At 39.8% G+C, this 26,792-nt stretch overlaps 1 long non-coding RNA gene across 1 annotated transcript; it reads left to right on the top strand.

Annotated features, from left to right (window-relative positions):
* The first annotated feature begins 1,498 nt into the window (after positions 1-1,498).
* LOC124008790 lies at positions 1,499-26,437 on the top strand. Its single transcript, XR_006834161.1, has 2 exons — positions 1,499-1,627; positions 24,804-26,437. It is a non-coding gene; the product is annotated as an uncharacterized LOC124008790 (long non-coding RNA).
* Positions 26,438-26,792: the final 355 nt, after the last annotated feature.

Raw genomic sequence — 26,792 nt, 5'->3', positions numbered from 1 at the left:
TATCTCCATAAAATATGTTTATATTAGCCTAGTATGCATAACAGCGATCACCTAAAATAAACTATTGTAATAGGCTTGGTGGAGATGGGGACCTTTTGTACATTTTGGATGTTGGTGGAGGCCTACAACTGTCATTGTCAATGTGCTGTAGGACAGTAATGCACTTAGTACCTTCACATAACCAGACCATTTATTGTGTGCCCTTGAGAATGTTTTGAACAATATGACTAGTTGTGTGAGGCCATTTCTGTGCCATTTATCCCTAAAACACCATCACATTCAATAGTCCTCACGTCTTGCTTGATGGCTGGGTTTTGGTTCCTCGGAAGTTAATGGACAAAGGTTGTGGGATGCTTCCATGCGGAAACAGAACGCATAGGCAACCTCACTGAACCACTGGGAAAGAGAAAGTGGCAACCAAAACAAAGGTAAATTGAGCAGCCCTTGGGGGATTTGCAGGGGGAAAAGTCTGCCTTTTAAATCTGAATACTACAACCAGCTAGTCTACGTTTGGGCCCTATAAAATGCGTCTTCTTTTTAGTTCACTCCATAACACAGACATGAATGAGCCTGTGTTAAGTGGACCCCCTCAGCATATGGATTCACCCAGCAGTGTTAATGAATAAATACCATATATAATATATTGCATCCACTGGCTGAGACGCAGTCACGTTCACGAGGAGCACTAGCAAGGACGCACAGGATTTCAGAGCTACTGCTTGCTTACAGTGTTGGCTACTGTAGAGCAGCTATTGCCAGTATTATTGGCTATTCTTAAAGTTTTGGATAAACCATAATACTGAACCATGACCTTATGTTCGAGATAGGGTCAGAAAGCGGGAAAAAGTATTACAATGATCCTAACCATCTCATGTTGTTTCCTAATAAAACCTACCATGCCAAAGACTGAGCAGAGATTTTATTGCATATGAGCAAAGATAATAGACTGGTGTAGTTTAGCACATAGTGGATGCCAGAGTTCCTTCATTCCCAGTAGATTTCATTTGGACCCGGCTCAAAACCGAGGAAGCCTCGTGGAGTTGTTTACATTGAATACAGGACAGGGCCGGTGCCATGGGGCCGTCCTTTTATTAATATACAGTGAGGATATCTGTCTACATTACTGCTATACATTTCAGGTTGCACACTTTCAAAGGGCGGCTTGCGAGGCGGTGAGAAACGTGACACCGGGTAATGGGAAAGAAAAAAATTCACTTCCAAAAGATCACCGAAAAGAGTAAAAAAATACATTTATTAAAAAAATGTCCCTGAGTTCAATGCATGCCGCTAAATTCACTCTCTGTGAAATATGGTGTGCTTATTATTTATTTGTTTATTTTACAAGGTCCCCAAGTTCCCTGCTGGGGAGTTCATTTGTTTTGTATGCAAAAAAGAAAGGGGGAAAAAATCCCCAAGTATAACAAGAGACGAACAGTTAGTGCTGATTTTCATTTGCATAAATTTTCATATATTTTAGTGAAAATAATAGCGGAGCCGAGGAGTGCTCTGCTCAGTTGAGGCAGAGGAAAGAAAATCTTAGGGAGCACCGACTCGAAGGAAAGGAGATGGCCATTAATAGATTACAAATATACATGTAAAGCATTTTTCGACTATTCTTGGATATAAGGTAAGTCAAATAATATTTGAATTTCCTATACTATCCATACTGGAAGATAAAGCAATGTAATGTGAACTAGCCTATACTATACTAAACGTATGGCTTTACCAATTTCTAAACACGTATTTTAACGCATTTGATGTCATTTTAGCCCATATGTTATGTCACACTGCCGACATAAACATTTCCCACCTCTAACTCTCATAAAAAACATATATGTTGTTTTTCCCTTTTTGAAACCAAAAATCAATACGTGCTTTGTGTTGGCTTTCGCTCCCATGCCTCGCTTTTAGAAATAGTGAGCAGACGGTTAAGCTGTGCTGTTTTGTAGTGAATGTCCACTGGAGAAAGTGCAATCAATCAAATTTAAGCAGGATACCCCTTGGTTGAATTCTCTGGGGGAGTCGCATAGGCACCAGTGAATATCAAATCGTTTACATAAATCGATCCCGTGCAGCTGTAGAAAAGTTTGTTTAAAGTTGAACAACAATAATGACATAACCCACGACTTTAAGTTTAATCAATGGACTAGAATGCGTACGATAACTGATCGAATGAGATGCTATAGTCTATATTTTGCAATAGGCTAAGGCTATGAACATATAGACTATTTTGTTCTGGCTTGCGAAATCATGGAGCTATTCCGAAAGCATATGTAGCCTATCAGCAATCCTTAAGATAACTGAAATTAAAACGATTATATGCAGATGCAGAGATGGACAACACTATTCAGGTTTTCATAAGTCCGCCTGGAATGGTCCTCAAGCAAGTTTGCTTCGAACACAATTGCACGGACATTTTACAACTAATACCAGTTGCACAACATGCACTATTTTTCTGACTTCATACTTTTTGTAGTCAGCGTCGAATTTCTTCACTTTCCTGCGTTTTTCTCACGGGTTAACAGTGTGTGCCCTCGCTGTTAAAGATGCCGTCTCGCGCAGCCCCGCTAAGACCGTTTGTTTCATTGATGGGGAGGCATTTCTGAACCCAGCCTTTCTGTTGTCATGGTGAGCCGAATAAAAGAGGGAACACTAGTCGCATTAAGCTATATGTTTGTGCACTGGACTCAAGATGAAAGAGCTGTTGAAGCCAATATCATCTAGCATGCCTATAGCAGAGCCAACAACTCCAACTCCCCTTCTTCTCGGCACCATGGCCATACATGTAGAACCATCTTCACATTACCAACACTGTGACAGACGCTCTCCTCACCTGTGAGCTATTGTTGCTTTAGATGGGGAAATTAAATTGAGTTCATTGTTGACTTTAGGTTAGATAAATATTATCTACCAGCAGGTGTCGCGCTTACTCATGATGGCAGGCCAGCCTTGGTGAGTAATAGTCGCATTATTGTTTTGTTGACTGCGACGCAATTTAAAAAATACAGACCTGACCTGATATAATAGAGAAGCTGAATGACACGATATTAGACAATAAAACACAATTATAATTGCGAAGAGAAAGAAACTGACTGTATAATTAAGTAACTGGACTCCAAATGCTTAACACTAAAATATTGTGCAATTACTAATTTATGAATTTGTCGATTATATTGAATTACAATAGGCTATACACCTATGTGATGTCCTCATTGATATACATGTTTGATATTAATGTAAATATTTGAAGTATCGTGATAATGCTGGGATAGGAAACATATACCCAGTGTTTTCCTCAAGCAGTAAGCCGATGTGAAACAAAACGAAACCCACATGGCAATCTACTTTTTCCTCACGCGCTTTTCAGTGCATTACTAGAAGTTTAGAAAATAAGGAAGAACCCTGGACTACCTTATAACTCGCTGCCTGCTCCGCCAATAGCTGTTGTTTCACATAATGAGTATGCTTTGAAGAAACAATATGATTTTTTACATAATGGCAGAAATTAGGTTATATTTAGAAAATCCTTATATTATCTTTGAATTATCGCAAACATTATTTTAAGTCACATATACATACATACATACACAATCAGCATGATATAGGCATAAGGGTAATGACACTCATGAACAACATTGCTTTTATGTACATAAATAACTTGATGTTAATCAAGTAAAACATATTGTACTTAATATAATATCCTAATGTAGGCCTATATTCAGGACTAGGCCTAGCTATGCAAAAAAATGGGCTAACATGGGGTTATTATTTCTTATAAGCTTGATTCTGCGTGTAATATAGGCCCATAGGTTTTCAGCCAAGCATACATTAGAATAAACAAGTATTTCAGTGTACCTCGTCGCTAATCGTTGACATATAATGGAATTGTTACTGTACTCAATCAGAAACCACAACAAATAACAAATGAGAACAAGATTCTCTAGAACCTGTCTGGGGAATTAATCTCCTGTGGGTTCCATGCATGCTTGACCAGCCATTTAACTAGTCTGTATCAACCTCAGAGTATCATCATCAACATCATACACTATAGAAATAAAACCACGGGGCAATATTAATAACACCAACATAATGTAATTATTCATTATTTATAATAATACATCATAATAATGACAATAATAGGTTAATAATGATCGTAATGACAATAATGCGGCTACTTCTATTGATGACCTATATCTGTTTTCACTACTGGCTTACGTTCGACACCAAATCCGAAGACATTAGACTGTACAACTTCTCATAGGCCATTTGCATATAAACTAGACCCATGTTTTGGGGCATATGCATTTATTTGACCAATGTTTTTAGAGAGGACAGCATATTCCTCATTTCGGTTGGCACATCTCATCCTCTGAGACAACACTTTTACCTTTGAATTAAGGACATATAATTGCCGACGTCAAGAGCTTTCTGTCCAATCCATGCTTTCTGTTAGAAGTAGAAACCTTGTCCATGCACAGTAAGTGTACATACGAAGAAAAAAACAACTGCAAGTGGCAATTAAAATCATATGACCGTCTATTACGGTCAACAATGTACTGGTACAATGGTCATTTTAATTAAAGGCCTCCTTAAGGTATACATCGTGTATTTGCTTCACTTTGTCCATGCACTGACTAATCAGAAAATACGTTAATAACAGACGTTTAGTGTTCGTGTCAAGCCTAATGTTGATTTAAAGCTAAATCCAACATGGAGTAGGCTAGGCCTCGCACTTTAATGATAATACATCCAGTTAATTAAACCAGGTGCACAGTGAATAACAGCAAGCAGATACAAATATTCTCAATTTGCGACATGGTTGCATTATATGCTATTAAAACACAATTTGAAGCCTCAAAGTAAACTACACAGGGAATCTATTTCAATTAATATGTACCTATTATGACTGTGCTATGTGGTTGTCTCACCTCCCTTAAGATGAATGCAGTATGAGGATAAGAACCTCTAATAAATGACTTAAATGTACAACGTAAAGTGTAGTTATTGTATTCTGATTGTATCTGTTCCCTGTGCATTCCTGACCTTTACAGTGCACCTCTTCTCTCAGCCTGGTGTTTAGAGGGATTGGCTTGGCTTGGTCTTCTGCCATGGATCTGTGATGTGCCCTCCCTCCCTCCCTCCCTCCCTCCCTCCCTCCCTCCCTCCCTCCCTCCCTCCCTCCCTCCCTCCCTCCCTCCCTCCCCCTCCCCCTCCCTCCCTCCCTCCCTCCCTCCCTCCCTCCCTCCCTCCCTCCCTCCCTCCCTCCCTCCCTCCCTCCCTCCCTCCCTCCCTCCCTCCCTCCCTCATCTGCCTACTCATTATTCATCAATATATCAGTTTATTACTGATTGTGTCTTGTGGATCGGAAATCAATGTAAATGTCATAATTTGCTTTAAATGGATGTCTAGGTGGCTTCCCAGGGAGAATATTAGAGAATACTGTATACAGCATTAATGGTGGCTTGTCTAGTCATCAATGAATTATTCAATGGGAGGGTTTGTTTGTATCGTTCTATAATGGCTGTGCTTTTGTTTTCCACTCTAGAGTTGGTCAGTGAGATTGCTGTATTGATCAGCGATAGCAGCAGCATTTTGATATCACCGCCGTGTGTAGTTATAGTATGAAATATTGATTGTGTATCTATTCGACGTGATTGGCCCAGACATATCGGTATGGAAAAGGGAACCTTCACATATTTCCATGGTGATATTTGATCATTTGAAGGGCAGTTGGGGATACTCACCAACGAGAGCTGGCAGTAATAGGTAAACGGTTATACACAAGTTGACTTCATGAGATCGTGAATGTATTCCACAGGATAGGGCTGCCTGGAGAAGGATGGGTTTGGTATGGGGTCTGGTCTGGTCTCTGAACGCATTCAGGCAGGTGTTGGAGCCTACAAAGCCCTCTAGACTGGAGATTGACAGAGGGATGGATAGGATAAAGTGTTACTCTCAGAAGATGGGAAAGAGGGGTGTGTGGGACACACACACACAAGGCAGACACACACACACGCAAGCATGGATGCACGCACGCACGCACACACGGACGAACACACACACACACACACACACACACACACACACACACACACACACACACACACACACACACACACACACACACACACACACACACACACACACACACACACACACACACACACACACACACACACACACACACACACACACACACACACACACACACACACACACACACACACACAGGATTGAAGAGAGAAAGGTGTGTGTGTGTGTGTGTAGGAGGGCCTTTGTCTCCTAGACTCACTCCACAGAGCCCAGGGATGGAAAGAGAGCGCTCTGTCAGCACTGCCCTGGGCTCCTCACCTTCCTGCCGGCAGTCCTGCCTGATCTCTCTGACAGCACACACACACACGCACACACACACACGCACGCACGCACGCACGCACGCACGCACGCACGCACGCACGCACGCACGCACGCACGCACGCACGCACACACACACACACACACACACACACACACACACACACACACACACACACACACACACACACACACACACACACACAAACACACACACACAATCTTCCTGTCAGTACACGCAGGTCAACAAGGATAACACACTGAAACATCCAGACCTTCAGACGCCCACCAATGTTGATGCTAAGCTGCATTCTACAAGCCAATATTCACTGGAATATATTGTGTAGGCAATAAGTATACAAATCTTCTGTTGTTTGCATTCTATTAGACAGCATTATGCATGCTAATCAAGACTGATATCATATTATTAACTTCAGTAATGAATAAGTAAACCAACTAATTCCACATGAAGTCAAATCCCTTTAAAGTGAATGCAGGAGAAAGCGTGAGAGAGTACTGCCAGTTGCAGCAGACTGCTACAGTATGTCATGTTGCCATGCGAGTTCAGATTCACATTTTGCCATAGTGGCGGCTTTGTTTTTGTTTGTCAAACAGGAACATTCCCTCAGGAGAGGGGTTTGTGACACCTCTCTGCCCGCCCAGGATTGCATTAATCAAACTCTTTATTTCCCTGGGGGATGCCACCACAAATCACTCCTAAATCCCAATCAAATTGGATAACGGAGGAACTGAGTACTATAAGTCACCCCTCTGTCTCTTGCTCATTCTTCCAACTTAATGGATCTAGTTGTAACTTTGTGGAACAGTGTGGATGGGGTTTTACAAAGCTACGTACAGCCGAGGTAGGAAGCTGCTTTGAAATGCCCCTAACAACATAATTGGATTGAGTCGTGTTCCTAGATCGGATAGAGACATACAGACACAAAACTATTTGAATGCAGTGGACGGTTCGCTCAGGATAGAGTTGTACAGATGCACCCATGCAATTTCTTGTCTGTTGTGCGTCTGTCCACGTGGAATAGAGCTATAACTCCAGGACATGTTTGTGATGTGAGCTGTACTGGGCCTACGATAGAGACATGTCTAGCTGGCATGTGGGCTCAAGACTCATGTAGATTCGGACCCCTACTGGTATTCCTTTCAAAACTAAGCAAACGTTGCAATACCACAAGGAGGCAAAAAATATAAATGACATCGCTTCACAATTTGGCTAATGACGACTGTCTTATAAATCAGAGAATGTCTACAGGACGAACTTGACACAGTAATAAATACTCCCTCCAATATGCTGCCTATTAAAGGTAATACAAATAAAATAACAGAGATGTCATTTTTCTTATGTGTTGTTGTGGCGCGCCATGGCACAGTTTCAGTGTTTGATATTCATAAGGGAAATGGGGAGGAAATGTGGCCTCTCTTTATGGCGCGGCTGCATTGTAACACAAATTCAGCACTCCTGCCTTCGTTCCAATCAGGGATAAATGATGCCCTCGTTGCCGCGTCTCCAGAATGCAATCCTGACACCACTGCATGCACACACACACCGATGTGCTTACACACACACTCGCGCACACACACACACGCACGCACGCACGCACGCACGCACACAGGGAGTGGAATGGAGGTATCAGAGGGGCTGTCTAGGCCTGGCCTCAGCCTCATCAGCTGGGACATGGACCATACTAGCATCATATGATGCTTATCAAATTACTAGGATGCTTATCAAATGACTTTGATGCTTATCAATGACTATAATGGTTATCAAATGACTATCATGCTTATCAAATGACTGCTTATCAAATTATGCTTATCAAATGACTATCATGCTTATCAAATGACTATGGTGCTTATCAAATTATGCTTATCAAATGAACTTGCAACCTTTCAGTTACTAGTCCAAACGCTCTAACCACTAGGCTACCCTGCCCCCCTGCCACCTTATCAAATGACTATGGCACTTATCAATGACTATGATTCTTATCAAATGACTATGGTGCTTATCAATGACTTTGATGCTTATCAATGACTATGGTGCTTATCAAATGACTATTGTGCTTATCAATGACTATGGTGCTTATCAATGACTATGGTGCTTATCAAACGACTATGGTGCTTATCAATGACTATGGTGCTTATCAATGACTATGCTGCTTATCAATGACTATGGTGCTTATCAATGACTATGTTGCTTATCAATGACTATGGTGCTTATCAATGACTATGGTGCTTATCAATGACTATGGTGCTTATCAAATGACTATGGTGCTTATCAATGACTATGGTGCTTATCAAATGACTATGGTGCTTATAAATGACCATGGTGCTTATCAATGACTATGGTGCTTATCAATGACTATGGTGCTTATCAATGACTATGGTGCTTATCAAATGACTATGGTGCTTATCAATGACTATGGTGCTTATCAATGACTATGGTGCTTATCAAATGACTACGGTGCTTATCAATGACTATGGTGCTTATCAAATGACTATGGTGCTTATCAAATGAGCGGAAACTACACAGATTTAATGGGACCCTAGGCTAGATTCAGGAGTAAGCTTCATACTAATGCAATATATGAAGACATGGTGTATGTTCAGTTGCTGTAGTGCCACCATATTTGCATATGATTTTGTGTTCACATTCACGAAAAGACCCTAGACTCATACTGAGTCGGGTTAGTTCATATTGTTGACTGTGCGTGATATGTGCTATTCATATGAGCTTGTGTGGTCCCGTTCTGGTGGGAAGTCTGATTCATGTGGGGATTATGTGTTGAGCTCGTATGGATCTGTCCCTGTTCCTACGGAGTCAGAACCATTTGTTTCTAAATGGGTTTACATACATCCTCTGTGCCTGTTTTTGCCACTCTCTCTCCCTACATCCAGCCTTGAAACACACACACACACACACACACACACACACACACACACACACACACACACACACACACACACACACACACACACACACACACACACACACACACACACACACACACACACACACACACACACACACACGCACGCACGCACGCACGCACGCACGCACGCACGCACGCACACACACACACACACGCACACACGCACACACGCACACACGCACATGCAGGCACTGCCTCTCTCCCTCCTGCCCCACACACACTCTCTCTCTTCCCCCCTCCCTCCCTGTCTGTGCGTGTACATTTACCAATATCACAAAAGCGTCTTTGAGAATGCTGCATGCAGGATGCTGCACCAGCCATTACTCAGCCCTACTGCACTGCACATCTCTGACTGTACATATCTGACTGTACATCTCTGACTACACATCTCTGACTGTACATCTCTGACTCCACATCTCTGACTGTACATCTCTGACTGTACATCTCTGACTCCACATCTCTGATTCCACATCTCTGACTAAACATCTCTGATTCCACATCTCTGACTCCACATCTCTGACTCCACATCTCTGACTCCACATCTCTGACTGTACATCTCTGACTCCACATCTCTGATTCCACATCTCTGACTACACATCTCTGACTACACATCTCTGACTCCACATCTCTGACTACACATCTCTGACTACACATCTCTGACTGTACATCTCTGACTGTACATCTCTGACTACACATCTCTGACTGCACATCTCTGACTGTACATCTCTGACTCCACATCTCTGACTGCACATCTCTGACTGTACATCTCTGACTCCACATCTCTGACTGCACATCTCTGACTGTACATCTCTGACTGTACATCTCTGACTGTACATCTCTGACTCCACATCTCTGACTGCACATCTCTGACTGTACATCTCTGACTCCACATCTCTGACTGTACATCTCTGACTGTACATCTCTGACTGTACATCTCTGACTGTACATCTCTGACTCCACATCTCTGACTGTACATCTCTGACTGTACATCTCTGACTGTACATCTCTGACTGTACATCTCTGACTCCACATCTCTGACTGCACATCTCTGACTGCACATCTCTGACTGTACATCTCTGACTGTACATCTCTGACTGTACATCTCTGACTGTACATCTCTGACTGTACATCTCTGACTCCACATCTCTGACTCCACATCTCTGACTCCACATCTCTGACTCCACATCTCTGACTGTACATCTCTGACTCCACATCTCTGACTCCACATCTCTGACTCCACATCTCTGACTCCACATCTCTGACTCCACATCTCTGACTGTACATCTCTGACTCCACATCTCTGACTGTACATCTCTGACTGTACATCTCTGACTCCACATCTCTGACTGTACATCTCTGACTGTACATCTCTGACTCCACATCTCTGACTGTACATCTCTGACTGTACATCTCTGACTGCACATCTCTGACTGTACATCTCTGACTGTACATCTCTGACTGTACATCTCTGACTACACATCTCTGACTGTACATCTCTGACTCCACATCTCTGGGTAGGAGAGGAGAGCTGAGTCCTTATTTCCATGCAGGACAGTCTGTCTGCTGCTTTGACTGATGGCTTCCAGCCTGGTTGGGAACAAGTGTTACATGAAACCTGGTTGATTTCCTATAACTCCTGCGTTTCATGTTTAGACTCCTGTGGCTCATACAACAGTATTACAGCCATCTACCTATATTACAGTAACAACACTCAATGACAATTTCAGGATTTCTTTATTAAGATTAAAAGTATAGGCTTTTGTGTCAAATGCTGTTTTAGCAGTATTGTAGTTTGATACCGGAGTCAGGCTAGAGAGGTAATGTTTCTGGCTTGATTTTTATAACAGGAAGTGTACTTACGTGGGACTAACTCTACTTCTAAGACTTCTTGGATGTTAGGTAGGCCTAATGTATCCTGAATTAAATGACATATACCCCACACAATTTACTAGATGTTAGGTAGGCCTAATGTATCCTGAATTGAATGACATATACCCCACACCATTTACTAGATGTTAGGTAGGGCTAATGTATCCTGAATTAAATGACATATACCCCACACCATTTATTGGATGTTAGGTAGGCCTAATGTATCCTGAATTAAATGACATATACCCCACACCATTTACTAGATGTTAGGTAGGGCTAATGTATCCTGAATTAAATGACATATACCCCACACCATTTATTGGATGTTAGGTAGGCCTAATGTATCCTGAATTAAATGACATATACCTCACACCATTTACTAGATGTTAGGTAGGCCTAATGTATCCTGAATTAAATGACATATACCCCACACCATTTACTAGATGTTAGGCAGGGCTAATGCATCTTAAATTAAATTACATATACCCCACACCATTTACTAGATGTTAGGTAGTCCTAATGTATCATGAATTGAATGACATATACCCCACACCATTTTCTAGATGTTAGGTAGGCCTAATGTATCCTGAATTAAATTACATATACGCCACACCATTTACTAGATGGTAGGTAGGCCTTATGCATCCTGAATTAAATGACATATACCCCACCCCATTTATTGGATGTTAGGTAGGCCTAATGTATCCTGAATTAAATGACATATACCGAATACCATTTATTGGATGTTAGGTAGGCCGAATGTATCCTGATTTAAATGACATATACCCCACACCATTTAATAGATGTTAGGTAGACCTAATGCATCCTGAATTAAATGACATATACCCCACACTATTTATTGAACGTTAAGTAGGCCTAATGTATCGTGAATTAAATGACATATACCCCACACCATTTACTAGATGTTAGGTAGGCCTAATGCATCCTGAATTAAATGACATATACCCCACACCATTTACTAGATGTTAGGTAGGCCTAATGTATCCTGAATTAAATGACATATACCCCACACCATTTACAGTTGTTGTGGTCCTTCTGTAGCTCACTTGGTAGAGCATGGCGCTTGTAACTCCAGGGTAGTGGGTTCGATCCCCGGGACCACCCATACGTAGAATGTATGCACACATGACTGTAAGTCGCTTTGGATAAAAGCGTCTGCTAAATGGCATATATTATTATATTACTAGATGTTAGGTAGGCCTAATGTATCCTGAATTAAATAACATATACCCCACACCATTTACTAGATGTTAGGTAGGCCTAATGTATCCTGAATTGAATGACATATACCGAACACCATTTATTGGATGTTAGGTAGGCCTAATGCATCCTGAATTAAATGACATATACCCCACATCATTTACTAGATGTTAGGTAGGCCTAATGTATCCTGAATTGAAGGACATATATCCCACACAATTTACTAGATGTTAGGTAGGCCTAATGCATCCTGAATTAAATGACATATACCCCACACCATTTATTGGATGTTAGGTAGGCCTAATGTATCCTGAATTAAATGACATATACCCCACACCATTTACTAGATGTTAGGTAGGCCTAATGCATCTTGAATTAAATGACATATACCCCACACCATTTACTAGATGTTAGGTAGGCCTAATGTATCCTGAATTAAATGACATATACCCCACACCATTTACTAGATGTTAGGTAGGCCTAATGTATCCTGAATTAAATGACATATACCCCACACCATTTATTGGATGTTAGGTAGGCCTAATGTATCCTGAATTAAATGACATATACCCCACACCATTTACTAGATGTTAGGTAGGCCTAATGTATCCTGAATTAAATGACATATACCCCACATCATTTACTAGATGTTAGGTAGGCCTAATGTATCCTGAATTGAATGACATATACCCCACACAATTTACTAGATGTTAGGTAGGCCTAATGTATCCTGAATTAAATGACATATACCCCACACCATTTACTAGATGTTAGGTAGGCCTAATGTATCCTGAATTAAATGACATATACCCCACACCATTTACTAGATGTTAGGTAGGCCTAATGTATCCTGAATTAAATGACATATACCCCACACCATTTACTAGATGTTAGGTAGGCCTAATGCATCCTGAATTAAATGACATATACCCCACACTATTTATTGAACGTTAGGTAGGCCTAATGTATCCTGAATTAAATGACATATACCCCACACCATTTACTAGATGTTAGGTAGGCCTAATGTATCCTGAATTAAATGACATATACCCCACACCATTTACAGATGTTGTGGTCCTTCTGTAGCTCAGTTGGTAGAGCATGGCGCTTGTAACTCCAGGGTAGTGGGTTCGATCCCCGGGACCACCCATACGTAGAATGTATGCACACATGACTGTAAGTCGCTTTGGATAAAAGCGTCTGCTAAATGGCATATATTATTATATTACTAGATGTTAGGTAGGCCTAATGTATCCTGAATTAAATAACATATACCCCACACCATTTACTAGATGTTAGGTAGGCCTAATGTATCCTGAATTGAATGACATATACCGAACACCATTTATTGGATGTTAGGTAGGCCTAATGCATCCTGAATTAAATGACATATACCCCACATCATTTACTAGATGTTAGGTAGGCCTAATGTATCCTGAATTGAAGGACATATATCCCACACAATTTACTAGATGTTAGGTAGGCCTAATGCATCCTGAATTAAATGACATATACCCCACACCATTTATTGGATGTTAGGTAGGCCTAATGTATCCTGAATTAAATGACATATACCCCACACCATTTACTAGATGTTAGGTAGGCCTAATGCATCTTGAATTAAATGACATATACCCCACACCATTTACTAGATGTTAGGTAGGCCTAATGTATCCTGAATTAAATGACATATACCCCACACCATTTACTAGATGTTAGGTAGGCCTAATGTATCCTGAATTAAATGACATATACCCCACACCATTTATTGGATGTTAGGTAGGCCTAATGTATCCTGAATTAAATGACATATACCCCACACCATTTACTAGATGTTAGGTAGGCCTAATGTATCCTGAATTAAATGACATATACCCCACATCATTTACTAGATGTTAGGTAGGCCTAATGTATCCTGAATTGAATGACATATACCCCACACAATTTACTAGATGTTAGGTAGGCCTAATGTATCCTGAATTAAATGACATATACCCCACACCATTTACTAGATGTTAGGTAGGCCTAATGTATCCTGAATTAAATGACATATACCCCACACCATTTACTAGATGTTAGGTAGGCCTAATGTATCCTGAATTAAATGACATATACCCCACACCATTTACTAGATGTTAGGTAGGCCTAATGTATCCTGAATTAAATGACATATACCCCACACAATTTACTAGGTGTTAGGTAGGCCTAATGTATCCTGAATTATATTACATATACCCCACACCATTTACTAGATGGTAGGTAGGCCTAATGCATCCTGAATTAAATGACATATACCCCACCCCATTTATTGGATGTTAGGTAGGCCTAATGCATCTTGAATTAAATTACATATACCCCACACCATTTACTAGATGTTAGGTAGGCCTAATGTATCCTGAATTAAATGACATATACCCCACACAATTTACTAGATGGTAGGTAGGCCTAATGTATCCTGAATTAAATGACATATACCCCACACAATTTACTAGGTGTTAGGTAGGCCTAATGCATCCTGAATTAAATGACATATACCCCACACAATTTACTAGGTGTTAGGTAGGCCTAATGCATCCTGAATTAAATGACATATACCCCACACAATTTACGATATGGTAGGTAGGCCTAACGTATCCTGAATTAAATGACATATACCCCACACAATTTACTAGGTGTTAGGTAGGCCTAATGCATCCTGAATTAAATGACATATACCCCACCCCATTTATTGGATGTTAGGTAGGCCTAATGTATCCTGAATTAAATGACATATACCCCACACCATTTACTAGATGGTAGGTAGGCCTAATGCATCCTGAATTAAATGACATATACCCCACCCCATTTATTGGATGTTAGGTAGGCCTAATGTATCCTGAATTAAATGACATATACCCCACACAATTTACTAGGTGTTAGGTAGGCCTAATGTATCCTGAATTATATTACATATACCCCACACCATTTACTAGATGTTAGGTAGGCCTAATGCATCCTGAATTAAATGACATATACCCCACCCCATTTATTGGATGTTAGGTAGGCCTAATGTATCCTGAATTAAATGACATATACCCCACACCATTTACTAGATGTTAGGTAGGCCTAATGTATCCTGAATTAAATGACATATACCCCACACCATTTACTAGATGTTAGGTAGGTCTAATGTATCCTGAATTAAATGACATATACCCCACACAATTTACTAGGTGTTAGGTAGGCCTAATGTATCCTGAATTATATTACATATACCCCACACCATTTACTAGATGGTAGGTAGGCCTAATGTATCCTGAATTAAATGACATATACCCCACCCCATTTATTGGATGTTAGGTAGGCCTAATGTATCCTGAATTAAATGACATATACCCCACACCATTTATTGGATGTTAGGTAGGCCTAATGTATCCTGAATTAAATTACATATACCCCACACCATTTACTAGATGGTAGGTAGGCCTAATGCATCCTGAATTAAATGACATATAACCCACACCATTTACTAGATGTTAGATAGGCCTAATGCATCCTGAATTAAATGACATATAACCCACACCATTTACTAGATGTTAGATAGGCCTAATGCATCCTGAATTAAATGACATATAACCCACACCATTTACTAGATGTTTGGTAGGCCTAATGCATCCTGAATTAAATGACATATAACCCACACCATTTACTAGATGTTTGGTAGGCCTAATGCATCCTGAATTAAATGACATATAACCCACACCATTTACTAGATGTTTGGTAGGCCTAATGCATCCTGAATTAAATTACATATAACCCACACCATTTACTAGATGTTTGGTAGGCCTAATGTATCCTGAATTAAATGACATATACCCCACACCATTTATTGGATGTTAGGTAGGCCTAATGTATCCTGAATTAAATGACATATACCCCACACCATTTACTAGATGTTAGGTAGGCCTAATGTATCCTGAATTAAATGACATATACCCCACATCATTTACTAGATGTTAGGTAGGCCTAATGTATCCTGAATTGAATGACATATACCCCACACAATTTACTAGATGTTAGGTAGGCCTAATGTATCCTGAATTAAATGACATATACCCCACACCATTTACTAGATGTTAGGTAGGCCTAATGTATCCTGAATTAAATGACATATACCCCACACCATTTACTAGATGTTAGGTAGGCCTAATGTATCCTGAATTAAATGACATATACCCCACACCATTTACTAGATGTTAGGTAGGCCTAATGCATCCTGAATTAAATGACATATACCCCACACTATTTATTGAACGTTAGGTAGGCCTAATGTATCCTGAATTAAATGACATATACCCCACACCATTTACTAGATGTTAGGTAGGCCTAATGTATCCTGAATTAAATGACATATACCCCACACCATTTACAGATGTTTACCTTCTGATGTTCAGGTAGCATGGCGCTTGTAACTCCAGGGTAGTGGGTTCGATCCTGAACCCATTAAATGTATGCACACATGACTGTAAGTCGCTTTGGATAAAAGCGTCTGCTAAATGGCATATATTATTATATTACTAGATGTTAGGTAGGCCTAATGTATCCTGAATTAAATAACATATACCCCACACCATTTACTAGATGTTAGGTAGGCCTAATGTATCCTGAATTGAATGACATATACCCCACACCATTTATTGATGTTAGGTAGGCCTAATGCATCCTGAATTAAATGACATATACCCCACATCATTTACTAGATGTTAGGTAGGCCTAATGTATCCTGAATTGAAGGACATATATCCCACACAATTTACTAGATGTTAGGTAGGCCTAATGCATCCTGAATTAAATGACATATACCCCACACCATTTATTGGATGTTAGGTAGGCCTAATGTATCCTGAATTAAATGACATATACCCCACACCATTTACTAGATGTTAGGTAGGCCTAATGTATCCTGAATTAAATGACATATACCCCACACCATTTACTAGATGTTAGGTAGGCCTAATGTATCCTGAATTAAATGACATATACCCCACACCATTTATTGGATGTTAGGTAGGCCTAATGTATCCTGAATTAAATGACATATACCCCACACCATTTACTAGATGTTAGGTAGGCCTAATGTATCCTGAATTAAATGACATATACCCCACATCATTTACTAGATGTTAGGTAGGCCTAATGTATCCTGAATTGAATGACATATACCCCACACAATTTACTAGATGTTAGGTAGGCCTAATGTATCCTGAATTAAATGACATATACCCCACACCATTTACTAGATGTTAGGTAGGCCTAATGTATCCTGAATTAAATGACATATACCCCACACCATTTACTAGATGTTAGGTAGGCCTAATGTATCCTGAATTAAATGACATATACCCCACACCATTTACTAGATGTTAGGTAGGCCTAATGTATCCTGAATTAAATGACATATACCCCACACAATTTACTAGGTGTTAGGTAGGCCTAATGTATCCTGAATTATATTACATATACCCCACACCATTTACTAGATGGTAGGTAGGCCTAATGCATCCTGAATTAAATGACATATACCCCACCCCATTTATTGGATGTTAGGTAGGCCTAATGCATCTTGAATTAAATTACATATACCCCACACCATTTACTAGATGTTAGGTAGGCCTAATGTATCCTGAATTAAATGACATATACCCCACACAATTTACTAGATGGTAGGTAGGCCTAATGTATCCTGAATTAAATGACATATACCCCACACAATTTACTAGGTGTTAAGTAGGCCTAATGCATCCTGAATTAAATGACATATACCCCACACAATTTACTAGGTGTTAGGTAGGCCTAATGCATCCTGAATTAAATGACATATACCCCACACAATTTACGATATGGTAGGTAGGCCTAACGTATCCTGAATTAAATGACATATACCCCACACAATTTACTAGGTGTTAGGTAGGCCTAATGCATCCTGAATTAAATGACATATACCCCACCCCATTTATTGGATGTTAGGTAGGCCTAATGTATCCTGAATTAAATGACATATACCCCACACCATTTACTAGATGGTAGGTAGGCCTAATGCATCCTGAATTAAATGACATATACCCCACCCCATTTATTGGATGTTAGGTAGGCCTAATGTATCCTGAGTTAAATGACATATACCCCACACAATTTACTAGGTGTTAGGTAGGCCTAATGTATCCTGAATTAAATTACATATACCCCACACCATTTACTAGATGTTAGGTAGGCCTAATGCATCCTGAATTAAATGACATATACCCCACCCCATTTATTGGATGTTAGGTAGGCCTAATGTATCCTGAATTAAATGACATATACCCCACACCATTTACTAGATGTTAGGTAGGCCTAATGTATCCTGAATTAAATGACATATACCCCACACCATTTACTAGATGTTAGGTAGGCCTAATGTATCCTGAATTAAATGACATATACCCCACACAATTTACTAGGTGTTAGGTAGGCCTAATGTATCCTGAATTATATTACATATACCCCACACCATTTACTAGATGGTAGGTAGGCCTAATGTATCCTGAATTAAATGACATATACCCCACCCCATTTATTGGATGTTAGGTAGGCCTAATGTATCCTGAATTAAATGACATATACCCCACACCATTTATTGGATGTTAGGTAGGCCTAATGTATCCTGAATTAAATTACATATACCCCACACCATTTACTAGATGGTAGGTAGGCCTAATGCATCCTGAATTAAATGACATATAACCCACACCATTTACTAGATGTTAGATAGGCCTAATGCATCCTGAATTAAATGACATATAACCCACACCATTTACTAGATGTTAGATAGGCCTAATGCATCCTGAATTAAATGACATATAACCCACACCATTTACTAGATGTTTGGTAGGCCTAATGCATCCTGAATTAAATGACATATAACCCACACCATTTACTAGATGTTTGGTAGGCCTAATGCATCCTGAATTAAATGACATATAACCCACACCATTTACTAGATGTTTGGTAGGCCTAATGCATCCTGAATTAAATTACATATAACCCACACCATTTACTAGATGTTTGGTAGGCCTAATGCATCCTGAATTAAATTACATATAACCCACACCATTTACTAGATGTTAGATAGGCCTAATGCATCCTGAATTAAATGACATATACCCCACACCATTTTCTAGATGTTAGGTAGGCCTAATGTATCCTGAATTAAAATACATATACCCCACACCATTTACTAGATGTTAGGTAGGCCTAATGTATTCTGAATTAAATTACATATACCCCACACCATTTACTAGATGTTAGGTAGGCCTAATGCATCCTGAATTAAATTACATATAACCCACACCATTTACTAGATGGTAGGTAGGTCTAATGCATCCTGAATTAAATGACATATACCCCACACTATTTATTGAACGTTAGGTAGGCCTAATGTATCCTGAATTAAATGACATATACCCCACACCATTTACTAGATGTTAGGTAGGCCTAATGCATCTTGAATTAAATTACATATACCCCACACCATTTACTAGATGTTAGGTAGGCCTAATGTATCCTGAATTAAATGACATATACCCCACACCATTTACTAGATGTTAGGTAGGCCTAATGCATCTTGAATTAAATTACATATACCCCACACAATTTACGAGATGGTAGGTAGGCCTAACGTATCCTGAATGAAAATACATATACCCCACACCATTTACTAGATGTTAGGTAGGCCTAATGTATCCTGAATTAAATGACATATACCCCACACAATTTACTAGGTGTTAGGTAGGCCTAATGCATCCTGAATTAAATGACATATACCCCACACAATTTACGAGATGGTAGGTAGGCCTAACGTATCCTGAATTAAATGACATATACCCCACACAATTTACTAGGTGTTAGGTAGGCCTAATGCATCCTGAATTAAATGACATATACCCCACCCCATTTATTGGATGTTAGGTAGGCCTAATGCATCCTGAATTATATTACATATACCCCACACCATTTACTAGGTGTTAGGTAGGCCTAATGCATCCTGAATTAAATGACATATACCCCACACCATTTACTAGATGGTAGGTAGGCCTAATGCATTCTGAATTAAATGACATATACCCCACCCCATTTATTGGATGTTAGGTAGGCCTAATGTATCCTGAATTAAATGACATATACCCCACACAATTTACTAGGTGTTAGGTAGGCCTAATGTATCCTGAATTATATTACATATACCCCACACCATTTACTAGATGTTAGGTAGGCCTAATGCATCCTGAATTAAATGACATATACCCCACCCCATTTATTGGATGTTAGGTAGGCCTAATGTATCCTGAATTAAATGACATATACCCCACACCATTTACTAGATGTTAGGTAGGCCTAATGTATCCTGAATTAAATGACATATACCCCACACCATTTACTAGATGTTAGGTAGGCCTAATGTATCCTGAATTAAATGACATATACCCCACACAATTTACTAGGTGTTAGGTAGGCCTAATGTATCCTGAATTATATTACATATACCCCACACCATTTACTAGATGGTAGGTAGGCCTAATGCATCCTGAATTAAATGACATATACCCCACCCCATTTATTGGATGTTAGGTAGGCCTAATGTATCCTGAATTAAATGACATATACCCCACACCATTTATTGGATGTTAGGTAGGCCTAATGTATCCTGAATTAAATTACATATACCCCACACCATTTACTAGGTGTTAGGTAGGCCTAATGCATCCTGAATTAAATGACATATACCCGACACCATTTCCTGGATGTTAGGTAGGCCTAATTTATCCTGAATTAAATTACATATACCCGACACCATTTCCTGGATGTTAGGTAGGCCTAATTTATCCTGAATTAAATTACATATACCCCACACCATTTACTAGATGTTTGGTAGGCCTAATGCATCCTGAATTAAATTACATATAACCCACACCATTTATTGGATGTTAGGTAGGCCTAATTTATCCTGAATTAAATTACATATACCCCACACCATTTACTAGATGTTAGGTAGGCCTAATTTATCCTGAATTAAATTACATATACCCGACACCATTTCCTGGATGTTAGGTAGGCCTAATTTATCCTGAATTAAATTACATATACCCCACACCATTTACTAGATGTTTGGTAGGCCTAATGCATCCTGAATTAAATTACATATAACCCACACCATTTACTAGATGTTAGATAGGCCTAATGCATCCTGAATTAAATGACATATACCCCACACCATTTATTGAACGTTAGGTAGGCCTAATGTATCCTGAATTAAATGACATATACCCCACACCATTTACTAGATGTTAGGTAGGCCTAATGCATCTTGAATTAAATGACATATACCCCACACCATTTACTAGATGTTAGGTAGGCCTAATGTATCCTGAATTGAATGACATATACCCCACACCATTTACTAGATGTTAGGTAGGCCTAATGTATCCTGAATTAAATGACATATACCCCACACCATTTATTGGATGTTAGGTAGGCCTAATGTATCCTGAATTAAATGACATATACCCCACACCATTTACTAGATGTTAGGTAGGCCTAATGTATCCTGAATTAAATGACATATACCCCACACAATTTACTAGATGTTAGGTAGGCCTAATGTATCCTGAATTGAAGGACATATACCCCACACAATTTACTAGATGTTAGGTAGGCCTAATGTATCCTGAATTAAATGACATATACCCCACACCATTTATTGAACGTTAGGTAGGCCTAATGTATCCTGAATTAAATGACATATACCCCACACCATTTACTCGATGTTAGGTAGGCCTAATGTATCCTGAATTGAATTACATATAACCCACACCATTTACTAGATGTTAGGTAGGCCTAATTTATCCTGAATTAAATTACATATACCCGACACCATTTCCTGGATGTTAGGTAGGCCTAATTTATCCTGAATTAAATTACATATACCCCACACCATTTACTAGATGTTTGGTAGGCCTAATGCATCCTGAATTAAATTACATATAACCCACACCATTTACTAGATGTTAGATAGGCCTAATGCATCCTGAATTAAATGACATATACCCCACACCATTTATTGAACGTTAGGTAGGCCTAATGTATCCTGAATTAAATGACATATACCCCACACCATTTACTAGATGTTAGGTAGGCCTAATGCATCTTGAATTAAATGACATATACCCCACACCATTTACTAGATGTTAGGTAGGCCTAATGTATCCTGAATTGAATGACATATACCCCACACCATTTACTAGATGTTAGGTAGGCCTAATGTATCCTGAATTAAATGACATATACCCCACACCATTTATTGGATGTTAGGTAGGCCTAATGTATCCTGAATTAAATGACATATACCCCACACCATTTACTAGATGTTAGGTAGGCCTAATGTATCCTGAATTAAATGACATATACCCCACACAATTTACTAGATGTTAGGTAGGCCTAATGTATCCTGAATTGAAGGACATATACCCCACACAATTTACTAGATGTTAGGTAGGCCTAATGTATACTGAATTAAATGACATATACCCCACACCATTTATTGAACGTTAGGTAGGCCTAATGTATCCTGAATTAAATGACATATACCCCACACCATTTACTCGATGTTAGGTAGGCCTAATGTATCCTGAATTGAATTACATATAACCCACACCATTTACTAGATGTTAGGTAGGCCTAATGTATCCTGAATTAAATGACATATACCCCACACCATTTACTAGATGTTAGGTAGGCCTAATGCATCTTGAATTAAATTACATATACCCCACACCATTTACTAGATGTTAGGTAGGCCTAATGCATCCTGAATTAAATTACATATACCCCACACCATTTCCTGGATGTTAGGTAGGCCTAATTTATCCTGAATTAAATGACATATACCCCACACCATTTTCTAGATGTTAGGTAGGCCTAATGCATCCTGAATGAAAATACATATACCCCACACCATTTACTAGATGTTAGGTAGGCCTAATGTATCCTGAATTAAATTACATATACCCCACACCATTTACTAGATGTTAGGTAGACCTAATGTATCCTGAATTAAATGACATATACCCCACACCATTTACTAGATGGTAGGTAGGCCTAATGTATCCTGAATTAAATTACATATACCCCACACCATTTACTAGATGTTTGGTAGGCCTAATGCATCCTGAATTAAATTACATATAACCCACACCATTTACTAGATGTTAGATAGGCCTAATGCATCCTGAATTAAATGACATATACCCCACACCATTTTCTAGATGTTAGGTAGGCCTAATGCATCCTGAATTAAATGACATATTCCCCACACCATTTATTAGATGTTAGGTAGGCCTAATGCATCCTGAATTAAATGACATATACCCCACACCATTTACTAGATGTTAGGTAGGCCTAATGTATCCTGAATTAAATGACATATACCCCACACCATTTACTAGATGTTAGGTAGGCCTAATGCATCCTGAATTAAATGACATATACCCCACACCATTTACTAGATGTTAGGTAGGCCTAATCCCAAAACAGTCTACTTCCCAGATTAGTTATTTGTTCCCTAAACCCCAGAATGTATATGACATTAGTATATGTACATAATGTTGTACAAGTCCTTTTTCTTCCCCCAGCAGGCAGGACAGGCCTCCTCCAGTCTGCCTGTCTCTCTCTCTCTTACCGTGTCCTATATGTAGGCCACTAAATATACAGATATATTACTGCAGGCTGGGATATGTATTCTCAAAGCAAGAATAAAAATGCTTTATTTTTGGAGTGCTTGAGCCGCTCACGTTGTAAAACACTCTGTTGACCTCGGCTGTGTTACTGTTTAACCAAGCACTGTTCTGATGCTATTCCTGGACTGGACTATAACCCCCCCCAACACACACACACACAGACACACACACTAACCTGTTATTGTTGTTTCTGAAATACCTGCCAAATGGGGACGCTATTTGTGTATAAGACGCAAGGGGAAATATGTCTGTTGAGTTTGTATTCTATGATGTATGCAACATTACAAAGTCAATCTGGCCAGACAACCACCGTGTCTTAGCCAAGAATAACACACTCTGAGCAATTCAGGTTTCCACAAACAGCCAATACATTAACATAGTTGAATACTTTAGCTTAGCACAGTTTGTGGAGAGATGCTATCGTAACCTACTGAACCTACTGGGGTGTTGCTGAACGCTTGAATAAATAGACTTATTTTATTTAGAAAATATTTCCCATTTAAAGATGTGCTGCTTCTTCCATCTGATTTTGATCAGATTTTAATGTGAGCCGCTCTCCCTCCCTCCCCCTCTCCCTTTCTCTCTCTCTCTCTTTCTTTCCACGCAGGAGCACCAGGGTCCCCTCGCCATCCCTCCACCCCCGCCCCTTGGCCCCATGCCCCCCACCCTCTAACCCCCTCCTCCAGAGGTAAGGGCCTCAGTGTGTGTTCTCTCCCCTCCTCTACCCACCCCAGTAGCGGACACACAACACAAGCGTCTCCCCGGCTTCCGCTTCCTCCGCGCTGCTGCATCACTGCTGGGGTATTCACGCTCCAGGCTGTTTTCTTTCAGAGACTAGAAAAATATGCAAATGGCTATTGTTAAGAGCCAAAAGTAGAGGGTATTTTTTCTCCCTGTACGCCGCTTGTGTTCCTGGTGAGTCTAATGTGCAGAGAGGGCTGAGGGGTTTCCTTCAGTCTTTAGTCTCTCTCTCTCACACAGGCTCACAAAGAGCTGGAGATGACCAGGTACAGAGGAAGGATATTAGAAATATTCTCTCGGGAAGCCATTGTCTCTTTCCATTGTGGTCATATTCGTAAGAGAATATGATCACATCTGTGTAAGAGAGAGAGAGAGAGAAAGAGAAAGAGAAAGAGAAAGAGAAAGAGAAAGAGAAAGAGAAAGAGAAAGAGAAAGAGAAAGAGAAAGAGAAAGAGAAAGAGAAAGAGCGAGAGGGAGAAAGAGAGAGAGAAAGAGAGAGAGAGAGAGAGAGAGAGAGAAAAGAGAGAGAGAGAGAGATAGAAAAAGAGAGATATAGACAGAGAAAAAGAGAGAGGTATTAGGATGAAATCCAAGCTTCACCACGGGTAGTAGCAGCTAGGAAGTCAGGCCTTTATATAAAGTCCCTGAGCAGAGAGCGAGAGAGAGAGAGAGTGAGAGAAGAGAGAGAAAGTAAGTAAGGAGCCACATTTGTAAAGCCCTCACGGTCTCAAGCAGGAAGACTTTTTGAAGTGATTATGGAGACAGTTCAGATCAAAGGATTTGACAAGTCTGAGTGCTCGCCAAATACGAGCCGGGCTAATCACGCTGAAGCCCTCCGTACAAGACACCACTGGTCCCTCCAGCTGCTTTGCAAATGTAACGTGACACTTAGGGATAAACAGATTATCAGGGGACATAAGAGAAAAAATCCTCTCAGACTTGTAGAAGTGAAATAGTTTATTTAATGAACTTGGAGACTACCAATGTACTGTATATGGTGGTGTTGAATAATAATTCATTTTCTGTAAAGTCGTAATGACCCAATTTACATTTTTTTTAATACAAGTTCTATGTTACATGAAGGGTAGTTGTTATGTAGGATGATATTTAGATTTTCTATTTTTTTTTGTATTTTGTATAATCCATAGGCCTAATCTTCCAAACACCTCAAGACATTTTGAAACATAAGCTCAGGGACATTCTCAAAGTGTCTCTCCTGCATTCATTCTCTTTTAAATGTTGTCATATTGTGATATCATAAATGTAGAGTAAATTCATATGAACAATTTCCCTTTATTTCCCTCTTACTTTCACTAAGATATTTGAGTTGATTATATTTTCAGTAGTATCTTATGCTGCATTCTATCATGACCGAGATAATGTAGAAATCAAAAGAATTTACAATTGGCTGAGATATTTTAGCACAAAGTGTGTACCTGTAAATTGAATAATGCATATGTAAATGTGTACCATGCAAACCCAATAAACAGAACAACCAAACCCTATGTGTCTCCTGTGTCACATGTCACTGGTGACCAGCCGTGTCATTCCCAAGTGATCCACTGAGTCCGCTGGGCCAGGGAGTGTCCAGCTGTCCAGTTGTCCAACCAAGGGCCCTCTCCTCTGGGTGACATCCATCACCAACAGGGCCCTGTGGTTCTGGACATCCTGGACTCTGGAGAGCCCTCGGACAAACGGACCATTCAGGAGGGACGGACAGATGGAACGGTGTCACGAAGAGACACGGGACAATGAGGAGGTTGTTGTGTTGGCAGCGCAGATGGTCTGTTTAATATCACAAGTCCAGCGCTTCAAACTGAACACCCTGCACCCTTCACCATGATCAAGCAGAGAG

This window comes from Oncorhynchus gorbuscha, linkage group LG21 (genome assembly GCF_021184085.1).
Source record: "Oncorhynchus gorbuscha isolate QuinsamMale2020 ecotype Even-year linkage group LG21, OgorEven_v1.0, whole genome shotgun sequence".
NCBI lineage: Eukaryota > Metazoa > Chordata > Actinopteri > Salmoniformes > Salmonidae > Oncorhynchus > Oncorhynchus gorbuscha.
The sequence above is the reverse complement of the archived record's forward strand: the minus strand, read 5'-3'. Positions and strand labels throughout refer to the sequence as shown.